The sequence below is a fragment of the Dama dama genome, chromosome 10, assembly GCF_033118175.1.
Source record: "Dama dama isolate Ldn47 chromosome 10, ASM3311817v1, whole genome shotgun sequence".
Lineage (NCBI taxonomy): Eukaryota > Metazoa > Chordata > Mammalia > Artiodactyla > Cervidae > Dama > Dama dama.
Window position 1 is genome coordinate 33,634,095 of NC_083690.1, and position 20,500 is coordinate 33,654,594.

The window sequence follows — 20,500 nt, forward strand, 5'->3', positions numbered from 1 at the left end:
AGGAGGCGGAATCAGAGAAGGCTCCTTGGAGGAGGTGACACCCAAACCGAGTGCAGGGTCAGGTCACGGGGGAGCAGGAGTTTGCAGGGGAGGGGCAGAGCCAGGGGAGCGATATCCATCAACAAGGGGGACCACTGCCCTGCCCCCTGCTGGGCCCACCTCCTTGGAATCAAATGCTGAGCAAATACGGCGGGACTGTTTGAAGGAGAGCCAAATCACCCGCTGCCCGGGAAACCCAACCACCAGCCCGGGCCGCCCACGTGTCTCGGTTTCAGTCGAGCCCAAGCAGAGCAGTGGATGGGGTGGGGGACGGGCCAGGCTCCCCATGGCTGGAACATTCAGGGCAGGGCAGGAAGTGGTGGGTGAAGATACGGGCACGGCCGCTCGGGTCAGGTCAAGGACCTCAGAAGGTCACCATCCTTTAGGGCAGCGGTCCCCAACCTTTTTGGCATCAGGGACTGGTTTTGAGGAAGACAATTTTTCCAAGGATGGGGGTGGGGATGGTTCGGGCAGAAATGCAAGTGACGGGGAGGGGCAAAGCTTCACTTGCTCCCCCGCTGTGCAGCCCAGTTCTCACCTCCCAAGGACGGTACCGCGGGTTGGGGATCCTGCTCAAGGGCATGGGAACCACCAATGGGTCGGGAAGTTTAGGGGGGGTCCTGGCAGGTGAACTTTAGGGGGCAGGACCAGGGATGGGGAAGTGGCAGCTGTCAAGCTTCTGCAACAGTCTGGGCCTGAGATGGCCACATCGGGGGGCAAGGGGGAGGGGTGGCGAAGGAGTGGATGGATTTGATTTGACCAGAAAGCAAGGCAGAGCTCCATGTCTGAGTGGTTGGGGGTAGCAATGGGGCTGAGGAAGCCTAAGATGGAGGCACCCGGCGTGACACCTGGGTTTCTGATCCTGCTGATGGAGTGGATGACGGTGCCCCCAACTGAGCAGGGAACAGAAGGAAAAGGCTGGACAGGAGGCCGAGAGGGCGGGCCTGGGGTCCCCAGTTCAGTTCAGTCACTCAGTCGTGTCCGACTCTTTGCAACCCCATGCACTGTAGCACGCCAGGCCTCCCTGTCCATCACCAACTCCCGGAGTCCAGCCAAACCCATGTCCATTGAGTCAGTGATGCCATCCAACCATCTCATTCTCTGTTGTCCATTTCTCCTCCTGCCCTCAATCTTTCCCAGCATCAGGGTCTTTTCAAATGAGTCAGCTCTTCGCATCGGGTGGCCAAAGTATTGGAGAAGCCGGGGTTGATCAGGGCTTGACTGGGAGCCCTGGGTGGGAGGGACAAGATCTGATATGGGGTAGGTAGGAGGGCAGCCAAGGCCGTGAGTGGACTGGCGTGCCCGGGAGAACACAGTGGGAGAAATCAGGGAAACCAGGGACTAGAGAGAGTCAGAGTCAGGGAGGGGAGAAGGGCAGAGGTCAGAGGTCAGGGGGCTGGGCAAGGAGCCTAGAGGAACACAAGGAAAGCAGGCAGCAAATGGCTGGCCTGAGGGGAGTGGAGGCAAAGAGCTGAGGGGAAGCGGGTGGAGACTGGTGGGGTCCATGTGAGAAAGGAGGTATGAAAAATGGGGTGGGCTCAAAAGGGCTTCATTCTTTTTTTCCTTAATTTATTTGGCTGTGCTGGGTCTTAATTGTGGCATGCAGGATCTTAAATTGAGGCACGTGAGATCTTTCAGTCGAAGCATGCAGGATCTTAGTTGAAAGCGTGTGGGATCTAGTTCGCTGACCAAGGATCGAACCCCACCCCCGTGCATTGGGAGTGCATAGTCTTAGCCACTGGACCACCAGGGAACTCCCAGGGCTTCCTTCTTTAGGATGAGATAACCCAGAACCAGGTGACCCGAAGGCGAGGAAAGGACTCTCAAGGCTCAATTAGCAGCGAGATAGTGGCTTCCCAGGTAGCTTACTGGTAAAGAATCCACTTGCTAAGCAGGAGACCCGAGACGTGGGTTTGATCCCTAGGTCGGGAAGATCCCCTGGAGGAGGGCATGGCAACCCACTCTAGTATTCTTGCCTGGAGAATTCCATGGACAGAGGAGCCTGGCGGGCTATAGTCCAGGGGGTTGCAAAGAGTCGGACACAACTGAGCGACCAGACAGAAGCAGCAACCCAGACAGAACCAGTGGGGTCGGATGGAAACACAGTCTCTGCTGGGGACCAAGCCTCCCGGGTCCTTCCAGATGGACCCCAAGGCCTCTAAGTTCAGGAACCAGACAGAAGAACCCTTATGCCAAGCCCTCCACCAATTCAGGACAACAAAGCGTCGCGATCCCACAGCCGCTTCGTTCCATTGGACGGGAAGGTGTGTGTGAGCTGGTGGAGGCTGGATTGCAAGGCCAGCCGGGAGGCGGAGAAAGTGGTGGTTTCGCCAGTCTCCCAAACTGGACATGCACACGTGGCGAGGGAATTTTTTTTTTTTTTTAATATTTGGCTGCACCAGGTCTTAGTTCTGGCACACGGGATCTTCGTTGAGGCATGCAGGATCTGCTTAGTTGCAGCAGGCAGGGTCTTTAGATGTGGCATGTGAGATCTAGTTCCCTGACCAGGGATCGAACCTGGGTCCCCTGCCGTGGGAGTGTGGACTCTTAGTCACTGGACTGCCGGGGAAGTCCCGAGGAGGGGATTTTGGTTTGCCCATGGCTGTCCCCCAGAACCACAGAGGGCAGTCCATAATACTTGCTGGGTGGGTGAATGAGTTGCTACAAGGAAGCAGAAGTCCGAGAGTGAGGGAGAGGCAAGAACCAGGCTGAGCCAAACTCCGCCACCCTTGGTATCCAAGGCCCTCCCCCAGCACGTCCAACCACCTCCCACGTGCATCGGGCCGGCTGGCCTGAGTCCCCGTGCTGTCCCGTCTGCCCCTCTCAGTGTCAGGGGGGAAATGCCTGGGCTTTAGGGTGCACCAAAGCTGGGGTCCGGTGTCCACCCAGCTATCACTGGCCTGCGACTCCCACTGGACACCCAAACCCTCCATGTCTGTTTCCTCCTGAGCAAAATGGCACCACCAAATCCGCTGGTGTTAGCATCACAGGGACGACGGTGACGACTTCACGCTGACGTCACCTGCTGAGCGGCTGACTCCCTGACGTCACCTGTCTCATCAACTCCAGGTGAGCTCACCCGGGACTCCTGACGGGTGGCACAAGGACCCTTCTGTTCCCTAAGTGCGGGGCGGGGGGTGGGGAGCCTGGGAGGGAAACAAAGGCCTGGCACTCAGCTGCCCCTGGGGAGCTCAGCTGTGTACCGTATGCACTGGTTCTCGGGCATGCGTACAGCTGGGGGGCTGGGTGTCAGGAGACGATGCGGAGAGGCCAGCACTGGGGTGCTGCCAGCCCCCACGGCGACCACATCTCCCGAGAGCCCCCTTGCCAGACGTAAACAGGACCTCTCAGAAGGATGTGGACGAGGAGCCTCAGGCCTTTTCTTGTCAGGAAAAGACTGGGCCAAAAAAAAAAAAAACAAAACATGCTAATCACTTGTGGGTGAGCTAATCCCCCAGGCGCTGGGCTGGCACCCCGGCTCCCACCCTCCACCGGCAACCTGGCCCAGCCCGCCGGCTGCCTCCTTCCTCCTGTTTATGGCTCCCACTCCACCCACTGCCCTGACCTCTGAGCCAGCATGGGTGGAGGGCTAAGGTCCCAGGGAAGGAACCTGGCTTCTAGCTCCTGACGACAACCCTGAACTGGAGCCTGGGCACCATCCCACTCCCTGAGCCTCAGTTTCCCCATCGGGAAGGCGAGTCCTTGGGCGTGAAGTTCTCAGGTCCAGATGGAAGGTGCACCACCACCCCGCCCGGCCATCTGCCCTCTATACCTGCTCCGATCTGCCCCAGAGTCACTCGCTCCTCACTGCTGTGAGGAGCACACTCCTCCTGTCCACAGGCCTCATTCCCCCCAACTTGGATGCTCTCCAGCCCCATCACCTCTTGTTCCTGCTCCTTTATTTTACTTATTTAAAAAAAAATACTTTATTTGGCTGCACTGCATCTTAGTCACGGCACCTGGGATCTTCAGTCTTCATTGCAGCACGAGGCATCTTCAATTGCAGCCTGCTAACTCTTAGCTGTGGCATGCGGGATCTAGTTCCCAGACCTGGGACTGAACTCAGGACCCATTCACTGGGAGCTCACCATCAGGGAAGTCCCTGTTCACGCTCTTTTAAATCCTGGCTCTACACCCCCGCCAGGACCCTTTCCTGTTGCCCTGCCCGTTCCAGGGGCTCCCCCAGTCCCCGTCCAGTCCACCCCGCAGAGCCTCTTATCTACTGAAAGGATACCGTGGGATTCTGACTGATACGGGTGTTCTCAGCCGTGTCCGACTCTTTGCAATCCCGTGGACTGTAGCCCACCAGGCTCCTCTGTCCGTAGGATTTCTCAGGCAAGAATAGTGGAGTGGGTTGCCATTTCCTTCTCCGGATCTTCCCAACCCAGGGATGGAAGCCATGTCTCCTACATTGGCAGGCGGGTTCTTTACCCCTGAGCTACCTGGGAAGCCCTGGGACTCTTAACTGCATGGTATCTTCATGGCACCTGCTGTGACCCAGACCCAGAGCTGGGATGGATCAGGCCCAGTGCCCACCCCAGAGCTCCCAGGTGAAGAAAAAGAAGCCAAAGGTCATACACGGTGACCCACACGTGAGAGGAGGTGACCACCATGCAGATGTCCATTTAACAGGTATGTCAACTGCACCTGCCACCTCCCCAGGGTGTGTGGACACACCCTCTGTCTACATGCGTACACACGTCTTAGCTGACACTTGCCAATGCCCCAAGCCCCATTCATTCCTTTCACAGTTATTTAAGTACCATCTGCACACCCACTGTGTGCTCTAGATGAGGAAGGCCACCAAACAAGACAGAGACACAGGGGTGTTGTGGTGAATTCTCTGCCCCTATGGGATCAGGGGGTTGCTCACTCAGTCGTATCCAACTCTTTGCAACCCCATGGACTGTAGCCCGCCAGGCTCCTCTGTCCATGAGATTCTCCAGGCAAGAATACTGGAGTGGGTTGCCATTTCCTCCTCCAGGGGATCTTTCCGACACAGAGATCAAATCCACATCTCTTGTGTCTCCTGTGGGTTCTTTACCACTGAGCCATCTGGGAATAACCAGGTCCCCAGGGGGGCGTGACATGCATTTTGTGGCTGGATGCTCACAGACCCCGACACGTGCACACCCACCACCCTTCTCCAGCCATGGCTTTCACACACCATCATGTCTGAGGCCCCAGGACCCCAGGAGGGAGGCAGGATCTAGACCATCATCCACCCTATGCTGGATGGCTGAGGCCCAGCGGGTAGGTGACCTGCCCTCCATCACACAAGCCAGCGAGAGCCAGGGCTCCCAGCCTCGTTCTGGCTCCTCTTCCTGGCCTTGGTCCTGAGTATACTCAGATTCATGCAGACACCACCTCCTTCTCCAAACTCGTCGCCCCCACCTCTGCCCTCACTCAGATAAGGTGAGGTGAGCCTGGCTACCTTGATCCACCAGGGACAACCCAGGACTCCCTTCAAGCTCCAGCCAGGTGATATGATCCAATAAAGTGATCCATGCCTGTCCTCGCCCAACCCCAGAGTCAGGGAGAGCCTGGAGGCGCCCAGCCCAGGTCACACCATCCCCTCCTTACGTCCTGATCACTCCTGATGGGCAGACCTCCATCCGCCCATGGTCTCAGGAGCGTGCAGGGGTCCAGCCCCTGGGAGATCTAGGTCTAGCTGAAGCTCCACCACCCACCAGAAAAGTGATGCTGGGCAACCTGCTCCCCCCACTCTGGGCCTCAGTCTCGCCCTGCCAGGTAAAGACATCCACAGCACCCTATTCCTTCCCCCCTCACAGACCAGTGGTGGGAGGTTAAGAGCCAGGCCCCCATGGAGCTGTTCTGGCCGAATCCCACCTTGGCCTCGGGTCTGGCTGAACTCCATGAAACCTGAGTCACATCACGGACATCATCATCAGCAACCATGTGTGACCACCCAGTGCTGTGCTGTTAGCATCTTTCTTTCGGCTCCCCACAGCTCCCCTCCAAGCACAAAGACTCTCCCCAACTGACAGATGAGGACACGGGCACTCAGAAAGGCTGAGTAACTTGCCTGAGGGCACACAGCAGGAAGACTTCAAAGCAAAGCCTGTCAGAGGAGTAAACATGCGCCTGATTCCCACCCCCAACCCTTCCCCTGAGTAGCGCCCCCAAGCACGGGTGAGCCCAGTGACGTGTGTAGATATTTGCAGAAAGGGCTGAGTGGTTCTCCCAGGGTTCAATATTCCAAACTGTCTTTTCTGCCTCCTTTCAGAGAGCAAGGGGCTTCGGGACAGGGGCTGGGCCTCTTTTCTGGGGTCACGGGGAGGCCCAGGGTGGGCTTCCCGGAGTTGTTGGGGTCCTGACCACCAGAAGGGACCCCAGAGATACAGAGATGTCATCTTCTGAACCAGAAACAGGGCAGGGGGCGCTGCCAAGGTCACGGGCCTTCCAGGATATTGGGGGGGTGGGGGGGAGACAGCAGAGAATTCTGGGAGCTGCCAGCCCTCCACGCGGTCCCCAGGCTCTGGGTCACCCAGTCCGTGCCCTCATGCCTGGCATGAGAAAACCACTCCTCTCCAGTCTCCGCAGAGGGGCAGCTCAGCGTCCCAGACGGTGGCCCTGACAACCGTATGTCCCCTCCCACTGGGCTCCCAGGTCCCATCCCCACCCCCACCCCCACCCCCCCCCCCCCCGCCAAGGCCTGCAGAGAACCCTCCTGGTGGGGCTGACATAGCTCTGAACTGGCTCCCCAAGGTGGGTGGTGGGCACCTGGACGTGAGCCAGCTCAATGCCACGCCCACCTGCCCACCACCCCGAGTTCTGAGCAGCGCCGTGAGGATGAGCATGGCCCACACGGGCAGTGACTCAACATCATACCAGATAAATTCAGGGCCTGCACTACCGAGACTGGGTCCCCCTCGCCTGGGAGCCTCACCATCCCCAACACCCCACCTGCCCACCCCCCACCCCGGGCTCCAGGGGGCTCTCCTGCAGATGGTTCTGCCAGTTCGTCAGCCCCATCCTACAGACCCCAAGGACTGCCTCTCCTGGGACGCACCTGGACGCATAATGAGGCTTGAGGGTTCCCTGATGTGATGCCACGGGCTCCCGGGGGGCAGAAACCAGAGCCCCTCTATCGTGCCTGGTCCCAGGGGCCATCAGCCTACAGTCCATTGCATCAACTTACTGAGCAGCCTCTTGCCTCCAGGCAGAATCTACAGTCACCATGTCCCACTGGGGACTCTCCTCTCATCTGGGGGTGTTTCCAAAGCCCTGATCACTCTCACCCCTCTATCAGCCCCCAATCCACCATGGTCTGCCCCCAAACCTCCCACCAGCTGTTCTGCCTCCAAGCGCCCGTCCAGCCTCCCGGGATCAGGCAGCCGGGGAGGCTCCCGGGCACCTGCAGTGGGGCAGGGAGCCCCAGACCGAGGCTCATGAGATGTGGTTTCAGATCCTGATTCTTGTAACTCTGGGACCTTGGCCATGTGTCTTCCCAGCTCTGGGCCTCAGCTTCCCCATCTGAAAAGGAAAAGAGGTCAACGAGCTCCTAGGTCCCCACCCCCCAGGAGGCTCAGGAGTGGAGAAGGGTGCCTGAGGGAGGTGGCAGGGGGACCCCCACAGAAGCCCTGGGCCCCAGCCTTGGGCAGAAGTCACATCAGTCTTCCTGACAGACAGACCCCAACCGGCTGCCAGGGGATGGGTGTGTATATATGAGTGTGTCTGTGTGTGCGTCTACTTAATGGGTCGGGACTTCTTTTTGGGTGATGAAATGCTCTGAAATTAGACCGTGGTGAACACTGCACAACTTCGGGAATATACGAAAACACACTGAAGTGTGCGTTTTACTTTTTTTTGGTCATACTGTGTGGCATGTGGGCTCTTAGTTCCCCAATCAAGGATCAAACTGGTGCCCCCTGCACTAGAAGCCTGGAGTCTTACCCATTGGACCACCAAGGAAGTCCTGAAGTGGATGTGTTAAAGGAAATAATCTTCAAATAAACTAAAAGAAAAAGCCAACATGCTAGAGAAGAAAAGAACAAAGTCCCTGAAGGCATGGCTGAGCCCCTAGTCAAGGCTCTGAGGACCAACCTACAGGCTTTTTCTTGGGGAGAGTACATAAACTTCTTTTTTTAAAACTATTTATTTCTATTTATTTATCTGACCGCACCAGATTGTAGCTGGCAGACACGAGATCTCCAACCTTCACTGTAGCATGTGGGATCAGGTTCCCTGATCGGGGTTCAAACCCGGGCCCCCTGCACTGGGAGCGTGGAGTCTTAGCCACTGGACCACCAAGGAAGGCCCAAACCCCTCCTTCAGGGGTTTATGCCTCTACACTCGGGTCTTCTATATTCTGGAGCCAAACACGCTCCTAACTGATGGTCTGTCCCCTGGGCCACCCGCTGGGCCTGGGGGGGCGGGGGGGAGCCACACACTGGGCACTGGGCAGTCGGTGTCCAAGGCTGGTGGTCAGGATTCTGCCAAACGTCAAGTTACTGGGCATGGTCACCAGCCACAGTCTCTGCATCACCGCACAGCCATGCACACACGCACACACGTGCACGCACAAAGGCGTGTGTCTAAATAGCCCAGGGGATTAACTGTTCTGAGGCTTCACACTTGTGTGCTCTCCACACACACCACCTGCCCTTCACAGAGCGGGGGACCCCCTCCAAACCGGGCTGCACCCAGCCCATGGAGACAAGATGCCCGCCTCCACCCTACCACCATCACCCTCTAGATGCCTCTGAGAATCACAGCCAGGCCAGCAGAGGCAGCAACTGGGAAGGGTGGGGTGGGCCAGTGAGAGCTGTGATCAAAAGGCAGAAACGCCCCTTGCCCTTCCAAGGCCCTGCCCTGAATGTCCAAGCACCCAGCTTGCTTCTAATTCAATACTTGACAAGTTGGTACAGGACACTCGCTGTGTCAAGCAGGGGGAGCCGGGGGCAGGGGTGCAGAGGGACGAGGCAGCATGGCCCTGACCCCTTGGAGGGGGACAGACAAGTACAAGGGCAGCTGGGACACAGCAGGTGAGGAGGGCTGGGCAATAGGAATGCAGCACAGGGGCGCCTAACACAGACTTGGGAGGAGCTATCAGGGAGGGCTTCTAGAGGGAGGTGACATCCAAGCTGGGACCTGCGAGAATGAGCCCAGAGAGGTGGACGGGCAGCAGAAAAATGTGTTCCAAGGAGAAGCAACAGCACACTGGGAAGCAAGCTGGAATGCACTATGTTCTAGAAAACGACGGAACTCAGCATGGCCATCACAGAAAGAGGCGGGGCCTGGCAGGGAGGGAGGCGATCCGATGAAGGTCCTCGCCTGGACCTGAAATGACGTCCCGCGGGTCCCCAAGGAAGGTCTTGCCACATCTGGGGTCCCACTTCCTGTCTCTGGACCCCTTCTTACACTGCTCACTCCCCACCCCTGATCCCCACCCCAGCCTACTCCTGGGTCAGAATCCCAGCTGCCCTCCGGTCACCTCCTACAGGCTGCCCTCAGCAAGCTGGGGGGTAGGCATGTCTCCAAAACCCAGCCACAGGGCCCATACCCCTGGGCAGCCCGGCACCGAGGTAGGGCTTGGCATCTGGGAAGCCTGACCACCCACTCCAAGGGGCTGAGGGGTGGACTGGCCGCGGAGACGAAGCACTTCTGCCTCTGGGCTTTCCCCAGCTTGCACAAAGTCAGGCACAGCACCGCCCATGCTCCATGGGCAGAGCAGCTAAGAGCAGAACCGAACAGTGGTGTCCAGTTCCTCTCGGGGCAGGCCTGGGGCTCCCCAAGGGCCAGCCTCTAGGACCAAGATCTGACAAGTGGAGAAAACACTTCTCTGGGGTGAGGACCAGCTTCCCCCAACTGAACCTGCAGATCCTCCCAAGAACCCCGCCAGGCAGGGGCAAGCACGCTCCTCTGTTCAGATGAGGCTCAGAGAGGTAAAGTCACTTGCCTGCAGCCACACAGCTGGCTGGGGGTAGAAGTGGGACTCGAACCCTTGCCTGTCTGGTTTCAAAGGGACCCTGCTGGAAAGAGGGGAAGCTCTGGAATAGCGAAAGGAGTCCACCCCCAAGGAGGGGCACTGGTCTCCCATCCAGGACAACCAAGAGCATCTCTCTCCCAGATGGGCTGAGAACAGAGCGTCTTGGGCAGCGGCTGGCCCCAGGCGGGTGGGCGGTGGACCAGGATCAGAGGGAAGATGTGGTTAGCTCACCTGCCCGGAGGGCTGCACCCCCAGCTGGAAGCCAGGTACACATGGAGAACAGGGGCAACCAGCTCCCTCCCAAAGGCCCTACCTCTCCCGAGCTGGGCCTCTCTGCTGAAAGCAGCCACACCTGAAAAACCAGCTCCTGGATCAACATGAAACACCAGCCGGCCTCGTCACAAGACCCCCTCGGAGCCCGAAAGGACCACCTTGGAGCTGGCTGGCTGGGTGGGCGGGCAGGGGTCCTGCCTGCTCCAGGGAGCCACCCAGGGCCACCCGAAACCCTTCTGCACCAAGAACAGCCCAAGGGTGCCTCTAGCCTCTGAGGACACGGGGGAAGGGGCAATGGTGGGAGGGCGGGGGCAGCCGGCTCATCAGGAAAAGTCCACGACCTCCTCACAAGAAACGACGTTAAAACCTCCAAATCTCATGCCGCTGTCGCCCACGGGGCTCCCTTCCCTTAGGAAGCCATGACCCCTGGGGCACCCCCAAGCTCCTACCGGGTACCTGCTTCACTCAGGCGCTGCCACTTGTGAGCCCACGGGCAGCACTGCGTCCATTTCCTAGAGGGACAAACTGAGGCTCGGCTGGCTAGGCAGCCGTCCAAGCCACACAGTGGGCAGGCAGCAGACCTGGAATCGGCCTGACTAGTCTGCGACCAACCAAAATCTCAGTGCCGCTGCCCACGCGAGCATTCAGGAGAGCAGCCATGGCCAGCCATGGACCTCAGCTGTTTGTCAAACAAGTTTTATTTAGGGCCCCGACAGGTAGCTCTTCTCCTGGGTCGGGAAGATCTCCTGGAGAAGAAAATAGCAACCCACTCCAGTATTCTTGCCTGAGAATCCCATGGACAGAGAAGCCTGGCAGGCAGTCTTTGGGGTCGCAGAGAGTCAGATGCAACTGAGCGATTTTTTGAAACTGAATCTTTCAACCTTTTTAACAGGTAACTTGAACAGAAGTGGCCCCAGCACAGAGGTGGACACTGGGCACTGGAGGCCCACACGTCCCCACCTCTGTCCCCTGGATGAGGTCTCGTGCCCTCCAGGGCTCTGGGGAAGTCCAGGGGCTTGTGGGACCCCAGCTGAGTCTCACACTCGCCCTGGAAACAACGTGCTGTTCTCTTGTTCATAGATGACCACGCCAAAGCACAGAGACACAGTGTAACTCACCGGAGATCACACAGCCCCGTTGAAAGTGAAAGTCACTCAGTCGGGTCCGACTCTTTGCAACCCCATGGACTATACAGTTTGTGGAATTCTCCAGGCCAGAATACTGGAGTGGGTAGCCTTTCCCTTTTCCAGGGGATCTTCCCAATCCAGGGATCGAACCCAGGTCTCCCACATTGCAGGCAGATTCTTTACCAGCTGAGCCACAGGGAAGCCCAAGAATACTGGAGTAGGTAGTCTATCCCTTCGCCAGAGGATGGTCCCAACCCAGGAATCGAACCGAGGTCTCCTTCACAGCCCCACTGTTTGATCCTAAATCATGCTCCTGTTCACCCTCCTTCCCTACCCCCTTGTTTCAGGAAAACACAGAATATGCATCCCAAACTATACAGCCGCACAAGTGGAGACCAGGGACTCCCAGGCTCCCTGGGGAGGGGGGCACACGGAGATGGCTTGAGACAGCCCCCCTCCCTCCAGGCCCGCCCTCTGCCCCCACCCGGAGCATCCTGTCCCCGAGCCCACCTGCACTAGGGAGGGTGGAGGCCCGCAGCCCTGAGGGCAGCTGCAGGCAGGTGTAATTTCATCAGGAGCCTCCGGAGCAAGTCACCAGAAACGGAGGATGAAATTCCAGCTCTGCGGACAGAAAGGTGCAGCGGTCCTGGCTCAGGGTCGGCTCTCAGTGGGGGTGGGGACGCGGATGGGGCACCTCTGTGAACATGATGGAAAAGGCGCGCCTTCCGCTGGGTGGCCCCACGCCAGCTAAGGGCTCAGCAAGCTGGGAGGGCCTGATCTCCATCAGGAGAGCAGAAGGCCTCTGCGCTACAGCCATGCTGTGGAATACTACTCAGCCACCAAAAGGACCGGCTCCAGGTGCCCCGACCAGGCATCACGCAGAGACACAGAGACGCAGGCTTCTGTGTGATGGCGTGTATGTGATGCACTGGAGAGGCAGACCTATACACACAGAAACCTGGCCAGCGGTTGCCAGGGGCTGCCGGTGCACAGGCTTGAGGGGACTTTTGCGGGGTGATGGAATGTCCCATGTCTTGACGGGGGCTGGGCTATGTGAATGCAGGCACTGGTTGAGCTCCTTGGACAGCACCCTTGAGACCTGGGCCTTTCACCAGCTATTCCTCACCCCCTCGACAATATATATGGTAACATGTGAGGTGAGCCCTTCCTATGTGCCAGCCTGGGGCTGGATGCCAGGAACTGAGACATACGCTTCTGCAAGTTTCTCACCAGTCTGCGGAGGGACCAATGAATGGATGGACAGATACACACACTCCATATGGTAGTAGTGAGAGAGTCATTTTCTAGGCAGGTTGATAAGAAGTCTAGGGGTCCCCAAGGAGAGAGGGGTCTGGAATTCTCAAGGAGGAAAAAAGGACAAATTTTTTTTTCCTCTACATTCCTTTGGATTATATAACAATAATGTATCCTGCCTGAGGACAGTCTCTGGATTAAACCTTCTGGCTAATCCTGTTATCTTACAATGTAAATCATGGGAGTAGGTCTGGTGAGGTCTTTACAACCACCAGACATTCTTTTGACCCTCAATATGAGGGTTAGGAGAATATATTGCCTCAACAATTTAGGGACCACGCCCCTAAACAGCAGCAAGTAGTTATGGAATGAAAATGACACTCCTTTCCCTTGGCAACATAATTCTCCTAAAAGAAAAGGGGGGAATGAGAGAGTCATTTCCTAGGCAGGTTGATAAGAAGTCTAAGGGTCCCCAAGGAGAGAGGGGTCTGGAATTCTCATGGAGGAAGAAAAGAAACTTTTTTCCCCTCTACATTCCTTAGGATTGTATAACAATAATGTATCCTGCCTGAGGACAGTCTCTGGATTAAACCTTCTGGCTAATTCTGTTATCTTACAATGTAAATTATGGGAGTAGGTCTGGTGAGGTCTTTACAAGGATTGGACTTCCCTGCTGGCTCAGATGGTAAAGGGTCTGCCTACAATGCGGAAGACCCGGGTTCAATCTCTGGATCAGGAAGATCTCCTGGAGAAGGAAATGGCAACCCACTCCAGTATTCTTGCTTGGAAAATCCCATGGACAGAGGAGCCTGGTAGGCTATAGTCCATGGGGTCACAAAGAGTCCGATATGACTGAGCGGACTTCACTTTACAAGGATTATGTAGCAATAATGTATCCTGCCTGAGGACAGTCTCTGGATTAAACCTTCTGACTAATCCTGTTATCTTAAAATGTAAATTATGGGAGTAGGTCTGGTGAGCTCTTTACAACCTCCAGACATTCTTTTGATTCATTGGAGAGTATATGACTCCACTGCTAACTCTAGCAGGGGGGTGCTCTTTCTGCCCACTTCTGATGCCTATGTCAGAAGCTTTCTCTATCTCCTTTATACTTTAATAAAACTTTATTACACAAAAGCTCTGAGCGGCCCAGCCTCATCTCTGGCCCCAGATTGAATTCTTCTCCTCCGGAGGCCAAGAATCCAGGTGTCTTTTCATGGTTCAGCAACAACGTACCTTGAGATCCCACCAGCAAAGCGGCCTGGCCCTGCCCAAGCCTCCAGGGGAGAAGCAGCCTGGAGGGTCTCCTCCAGCTGCAGGCCAGGGAGGGACATGGCCCGGCTGTCCCCAGCTCAGAGCTGGTCCTCCTCCCCCAGCCACACAGCCTGACTGGGCACCTATAAGCTGCCCAGGACCCCAACCACTCAGGCTGGGGCCTCTCACCTCCAGCTTCCCACCCCATCTCCACTTTGGACTTTCCCTGGGGTGACCCACCTACCTCGCTGGAGAGTCCCCAGCATGTACCACCAAGCTCCCCACCCAACCCACAGGGCCATCCTGGGGCTTCAGCAGATGGGGGGCATCACTGCCATCTCATGTGTGAGCACACAGCCCAGACTGGTGGCGAGGACCCCCCCAGAGACAGTACCCCTAGGCTCGACAGGGAAGCATCAGAGAAACAGCCTCCCAGTGCTCGGGGCTGGCTCTGTGAATCTTGGGACCACAGATCCTAATTGGGCGTCTGATAGGGTGTCCCCAGCAAGTTCCTGCTCCTCCCAACAAACTCTCATTTTTCAAACTTTTTATTTTATATCGGAATTGTTGTTGTTCAGTCACTAAGGTGTGTCCAACCCCCTTGGACTGTACAACCCCCATGGACTGTGGCACGCCAGGCTTCCCTGTCCTTCACCATCTCCCGGAGTTTGCTCAGACTCACGTCCACGGGGTCGATGTTGATTAACAATGCCGTTAGCCTCGGTGTACAGCGAAGTGATTCAGCCACACGCAGAGGCGCGGACTTTCTTTCTCAAACTCTCCTCCCATCTAGGCTGCCAAGCAATGCTAAGCAGAGTTCCCTGTGCTTAATACTCCGTATGGACCACAATTCTGGAGAAGGAAATGGCAACCCACTCCAGTATTCTTGCCTAGACAATCCTGGGGACAGGGGAGCCTGGTGGGCTGCCGTCTATGGGGTCGCACAGAGTCGGACACGGCTGAAGCGACTTAGCAGCCAGCAGCCTGGACCACGGTGGCACAGAAGATTCTGAAACACAAGGCCTCCCAGACTGGGGGTCCCTGAGCTCCCCACCACACACACACACACCACCCAGGCCTAATAGATCTGGACCCTTAAACTCCAGACTGGAGAACTGAGGAAATCACAAACAGCACCACCTGATTCAATCTCCCTCTAGATCATCCCTGGAGCCTCAGGTTGAATCCTGACCCCAAACCTAGGCCCCAACCACACCCGCATCCCCCCGACCCCAAACGTCTCACTGCCCAGAGGCCGCAGTGGGAGAATTACCAGATAAAACACAAGACCGCCAGTTCAGTCTATACTTCAGCTAAACAAGCAAATTTGTAGTGTCATTTATAATCCCCACGGGCTTCCCAGGAGGCGCCAATGTAGGAGATGTAAGAGGCGCGAGTTCGATCCCTGGGTTGGGAAGATCCCCTGGAGCAGGGCATGGCAACCCATTCCAGTATTCTTGCCTGGAAAATCCCATGGACAAGAGGAGCCTGGCAGGCTATGATCCACAGGGTCGCAAACACTCAGACAGGGCTGAAGCGATTTAGCACATAACCCCCATACTGCATTATCCGTCAGTTAACCAAAATCCAAATTTAACCGGACGTCCCTATTTTAACTGGCTAAATCGGGCCACCCAGAGCAGGTGGTCCTGAAGGAGGGAGACAGGTGGGCACACAAATAGCTCTGGGGCAGCCAGGCCCAGCTCGGGACCAAGAGGAAGGGTGTCTGGAATGAGAGTTTTGTTCCCTGCCTGACACACCCCCAGCGGTTACCCCCAGCCAGCCCCTGGACAAAGCACAGCCTCCCCAAGCTCATTCAGGACACCTAACTCACCCCAAAGTGAACAACGGCGGTGCCCTGGATGCCACCCTCCCCCAGGGCTCTGAGCCCTTTTGCTGTCATCAGACACAACCCATGGCACTGCAGCTTTAATGACAAAATATCAATTCCCTGGTGGTCCAGTGGTTAAGACTCTGGGCTTCCAAAGCAAAGGGTGAGGGTTGGATCCCTGGTCGGGGAACTAAGATCCCACGTGCTATGTGGGAAAACCACAAATGCAAAAAAACACTTGAAATGACAAACTATTGACCCAGTGAGATGGTCCCAGCCAGACATCCCTGCCAATGAAGAACCTGTGTGCCCATCGAAGCTGGATCCCCTTGGGACTCACCTGGACAGCTCAACCCTTACACCCAGAAGTCTCTCTTGTCACCCTGTCACCAACGGGGTGATCCGCCTCTGTTTTCTGACCAGGTCCATCTCCTTCACCTCTCCCACAGAAAACAATCCTTCCAACCTTCCGGTCTCCGTAAGGGTTTGGATCTCATGGGCCCCACACCCCCCGGGAGATCCTGAGCCCTAGGTCCTTGGTCCCACTCTGCTCGCCAGGACTAGTGAATTAACCCTGCAGGTCCTGCTCCTGGTGCCCCCCGAGGCCTCCAGAGGCCCCCTGGAGCTGGGTGCACACTGCTAGTCTGTCCCAAGGAACGTGGCGGTGTCTCTGGTCACCAGGCATCAAAGAGAGAGATGCCCACAGACGGCCTGGACCGAGAGAAACCGCATGGACATTCCGGGAGCAGAGCCCCAGGCTCAGGTGTGGGGTAATGGGGAGAGGAACCTCCCAGAGGACGTGGGGCAGGGAGCTTAGGGAAAGACCCTCGGGGTCCCATCATTGTGGGGACCTACCCCAGAGATGCGAATTCAGGAACAACAGGAGAGAGCCGGCTTAGCTATTCAGACCCTGGGGCAGAATTTCATCCATTCATTCATTCACTCAATCAGTAAGTATTTGGGGAACAGCCCTGGAGCTCCAACACTTTGGCCAACACTGATGCGAAAAGCCGACTCATTGGAAAACACCCCGATGCGGGGAAAGAGTGAAGGCAAAAACAGAAGGGGGCGGCAGAGGATGAGGTGGTTAGTGTCACTGACTCAATGCACATGAATCTGAGCAAACTCCGGGAGATAGTGGAGGAGAGGGGAGCTTGGCAGTGCTGCAGCCCATGGGGCCACACGGACTCAGACACCGACTTAGCAACTGAACAACAACCCGGGCACCACGGAGCTGAAAGCAAGCCTCGGTCCCTGTCCTGTCCCCGTACCATCGGGGGACATGTAACTCTTGAGTGAGATCACTGCTGGGATGCGGAAGGACAGGATGTCATGGGGACACAGAGGTCGCACCTTGGCCAGTCCTGGCGACATTCCTCGGCAGGTTTCCAGCCCGAGGACATGAGCGCCAGCTGAGTCCCGACAGAGAAGGGGAGAAAGACAAATTCTACAGCCCCTACCCACCTTCATCCTAAGCAGGGAGGGCCCTTCAAGGAAGCCCCACCCCCTCAGGAGGGGGTAAGCCCTGAGGTTTAGAGGAACAGCGGGAGCAAAGGCCTTTCAGGGAAGGTGCAATTTTCAAAGAGTGGGCCCAGGAGGCAGTGGGGACCCCGACGAGAGCCAGAGGACTGGAACCAGAACCCAGAATGAGGATGGACCAGCAGATACGGTCTTCGGTTCCAAGGTCAGGCTGAGGACACAAGAGCCCCAAGCTGTCACCCACCACATCACCTGGGGTCTCCAACAACAGGCCGTTACCAAACTGGGGACACCCCGGCTGTCGAGGAGACGGGGAGGCTGCACAAACAGGTGCCTCCCGGACCCCTATCATGACGTCTGCCTTCCTGACTATTTGCAAGCATCAGATACTGACAACTGGCAGGCAGCTCACGGAGGCTGCCTGAAATGAACAAACGAAGCACACTTGCAAATACATGACCCTTCCTCAGGCATCCAGACAACAGTCCTCCTAACTAGGTTAAGCCTGCCCCTCCAGTGCTATCTTCCAGACCCAGTTTTGCAACCTTTCTCCCCAGGTCCTCCCACATTTTGAACAAGCGGGTACCCTCGTCTCCTCCGCTGGGGTCCTCTGGGACCCTCTGAGTCAGAGCCACAACTTTCTAGGTCACCCTCAGAGCAGGCTACGGGATGGGGTGTGGTCTGAAGCTCCCCACATCCCAAAAGCAGGTTGGGGGTTCCGACATCCCGTCTTCTTGCAACCAGGCCTGTCCCTTGGTCCACAGGTCCCTGTTCAGAAGAAGGCAGAGGGTGACTTCCACCCTCCTGGGCCCCTGCTCCTGACCTGACGCCCCCAATCCTTGCTGCCCTTGTGCCCGGCTCCTCCCTGCCAGCAACCACCAGCCTGCCTGCCACCACTGCCTCCCTCTCACTCTGAATAAATAATCGATGCTTATGCCCTTTCCCTTTGGGAATGACGCTGCTGAAATAAATGGGTTGCTCCAAGGCACCTCCCCAGTCCCGAGGGCCCAGGTCAGTAGCGGGGATCAGCAGTCCTCACCACGGGTGCAAGCGAACGCGTGAGGGAGACGAGGGCCAGCAGGGTCGGGGTGGCTTCTGGCCACCCCTTCCTTCTGCCGTGAGCAGGAAGAGGAGTCCCCGCAAATGCCCACTCCTCGAGAAGCTGTCCAGGCCTGCCCACCTCACCAGCACCATACTCCATGCGAGACCTGGCAAAGGGGACCCCTACATGCGGGCCCCCTCACTCGGGCTGTGACCAGGACCCGGGAGCCTCCCACCTCAGGTCTAGTCCTGGGAGCCCAAGTCCCAGGGCCGGATGTCCAGGGCTTGAGCCCCGCTCCAGCGAGGCCAGGAGGGCAGAACTCTCAGAGGCACGGTCCCTCTCTCCTGGGCCCAGGCCAGGGAACCTTCCCTCTTCCTGCCCACAGGCTGGGGCTGGGGCTGGGGTACCCAAGACCCTTCATTCCCAGAGACTCAGGATGGTGGCAGTGGGGAGGCATCGAGCACTCCGTGGCCCGCTCCACTGGCCTCCCCACCCATCTGCGGGAACTCAGAGACCACCCACAGACAGGGCATCCCCAACTTGCTCCTCTGAAACCTCTGTGGCCCCCCTACTGCCATCCTCTGAGCCTGCTTCCCTTACACTCCATCAGGAGCCCAGCGGTCACCACTCAGGCCAGCCCTCCCTCCCCAGGGACCCCAGCAGGAACCACTGTGTTGGGGCAGTACTGGCTGTGTGGGACTCAGCCTGTGAGTGGGGGGGGGGGGGGGGGGTGCACCGGCCTGGAGATCGGCCCGGCCCCAGCAAGGCGGAGGTGGGGGGAGTTGGGGGGGCGGGGGCCGCGGCCTGCCCAGCCCCCCTCGGCTCCCACACTGGCGCCCGCCGCCGCCCGGATAGCACAACTGACCTCATTCGCCAACTGCAGCAGCCTGCGGGCGCCCGCTGCCCGTCCGGGGTGGCCCCCCACCTCCGGAAGGGCCCGGGAGTGGGGGGGACGGCGGGGGCGGCGGCGGTGACAGCTCCCGGCTCCCCCTCTCGGCAGGTGGGGGCGGCCGTCCCTCCCCGCCCCCGGCCCGAATTATAATCCCGGTCACGTGCCTCCCGAGGCACCCAAAAGCCGGACCCAGATTCTGGAACACCTGGAGGGGGAGGGGCGGGCCCCCCCGCCGAGGATGGGAGGAGAGGGGGAGAAGGGCCTCGGCGCCCGCCCTCCCCCCCACCCCCCGCAAAAGTTTCTCCTACCTTGGAGGATCCTCAAGCGCTCCTGCCAGCGGCGCCCCGGCCCCGGCCCGCGGCCAGGACTCAGCCTCCAGCCGCTGTCTCCTTAATTAATCCGGGAGAATGGGGGAAGGAGAGGCGGAGGGAGGCGCGGAGCGGCGGCGGGGGCGGGCGGGAGGCGAGCGGGGCGCGGGGCGGGGAGGGGGCCCGGCGGGGGCTCTCGGGCCGGCCGGGGGGCTGGCGCTCGGCGGCCCCCACCCCCGGCGCGGGCTGCGGCGGAGGGCGGGGCGCGGCGCGGGGAGCCGAGCCGAGAGCGGGAGCGCAGGGAGGCTCTTTGTTCTGTAATCCCAGTAAGATTGCCAGCCATTCGCCCCGGCCCTAATCCCAGCCCCGCGCAACACCACCCTCCATTGGCTGCCATTTACATACGGGATTAGCCCGCCCCGCGCCCCGGCCTGGGCACCGCGGGGGGAGCGCCGCGCCCCCCGCCCCGCGCCGGGCGCCCGGAGCGCGCGCCGCCCCAGCGCCCGCCGCCAGGGGGGCCCGCGGGAGGGGCGGCCCCGGCGCCCCCTGGCTGCCCGCGGCGCCCCTCCGCCTCCCCAGCGCCCCACCGCCGGGACGGATTAGAAAGCCAGGACTCGTCCCCGGAGACCCCCCTCCTCACCCCCGCCCCGGGCGCGGGAACCGGGCCCGGAGGGTCAAGGTCACTCAGCGGGCGCCGGGAGGATCCCCAGAGACGCCGGGGCCCGCGCGCTGGGGAAAGTGAAGTGGCAGCGGCTGGTCACCTCTGCCGTGCCCAGGTTATTTCCCCCTGTGGCGTGGCCCGGGTGCCTCTTTCAGCCTTTGTCCCCTGGGATGGGAAGGAAGGCAGTGACAAGCCCAAGGTCGCAGCTGATCCGATTGGACACGCCTGGTCCCATCTTGTCTGGGCAGCGCTCCTTCTGATCGCCCAACCCAGGCTTCTGCCACCCCCTTCCCCTCCATACCAGCCTTCCTGGGGAGTCAGAAGCACACCTCCCATCCTCTGCAGAGCATGCATCTTAAATCGCCAGGAGCCTGGAGATTCACCACAG

General features: G+C 58.6%; 1 protein-coding gene across 6 annotated transcripts in view; it reads right to left on the reverse strand.

Moving 5' to 3' along the window:
- GTF2IRD1 (GTF2I repeat domain containing 1) overlaps window positions 1-20,198 on the reverse strand; it is a 116,036-nt gene extending 95,838 nt beyond the window's left edge. For 2 of the 6 annotated variants that reach the window (XM_061153394.1, XM_061153391.1), the window contains exon 1: window positions 19,452-19,610. The gene's annotated coding sequence lies outside the window, so the exon portion shown is untranslated. Of the gene's footprint in view, window positions 1-19,451; window positions 19,617-20,091 lie in introns of those variants that run through there. The other 4 variants (XM_061153392.1, XM_061153393.1, XM_061153395.1 and 1 more) reach the window with 4 other exon arrangements.
- Between the last annotated feature and the right edge of the window lie 302 nt (window positions 20,199-20,500).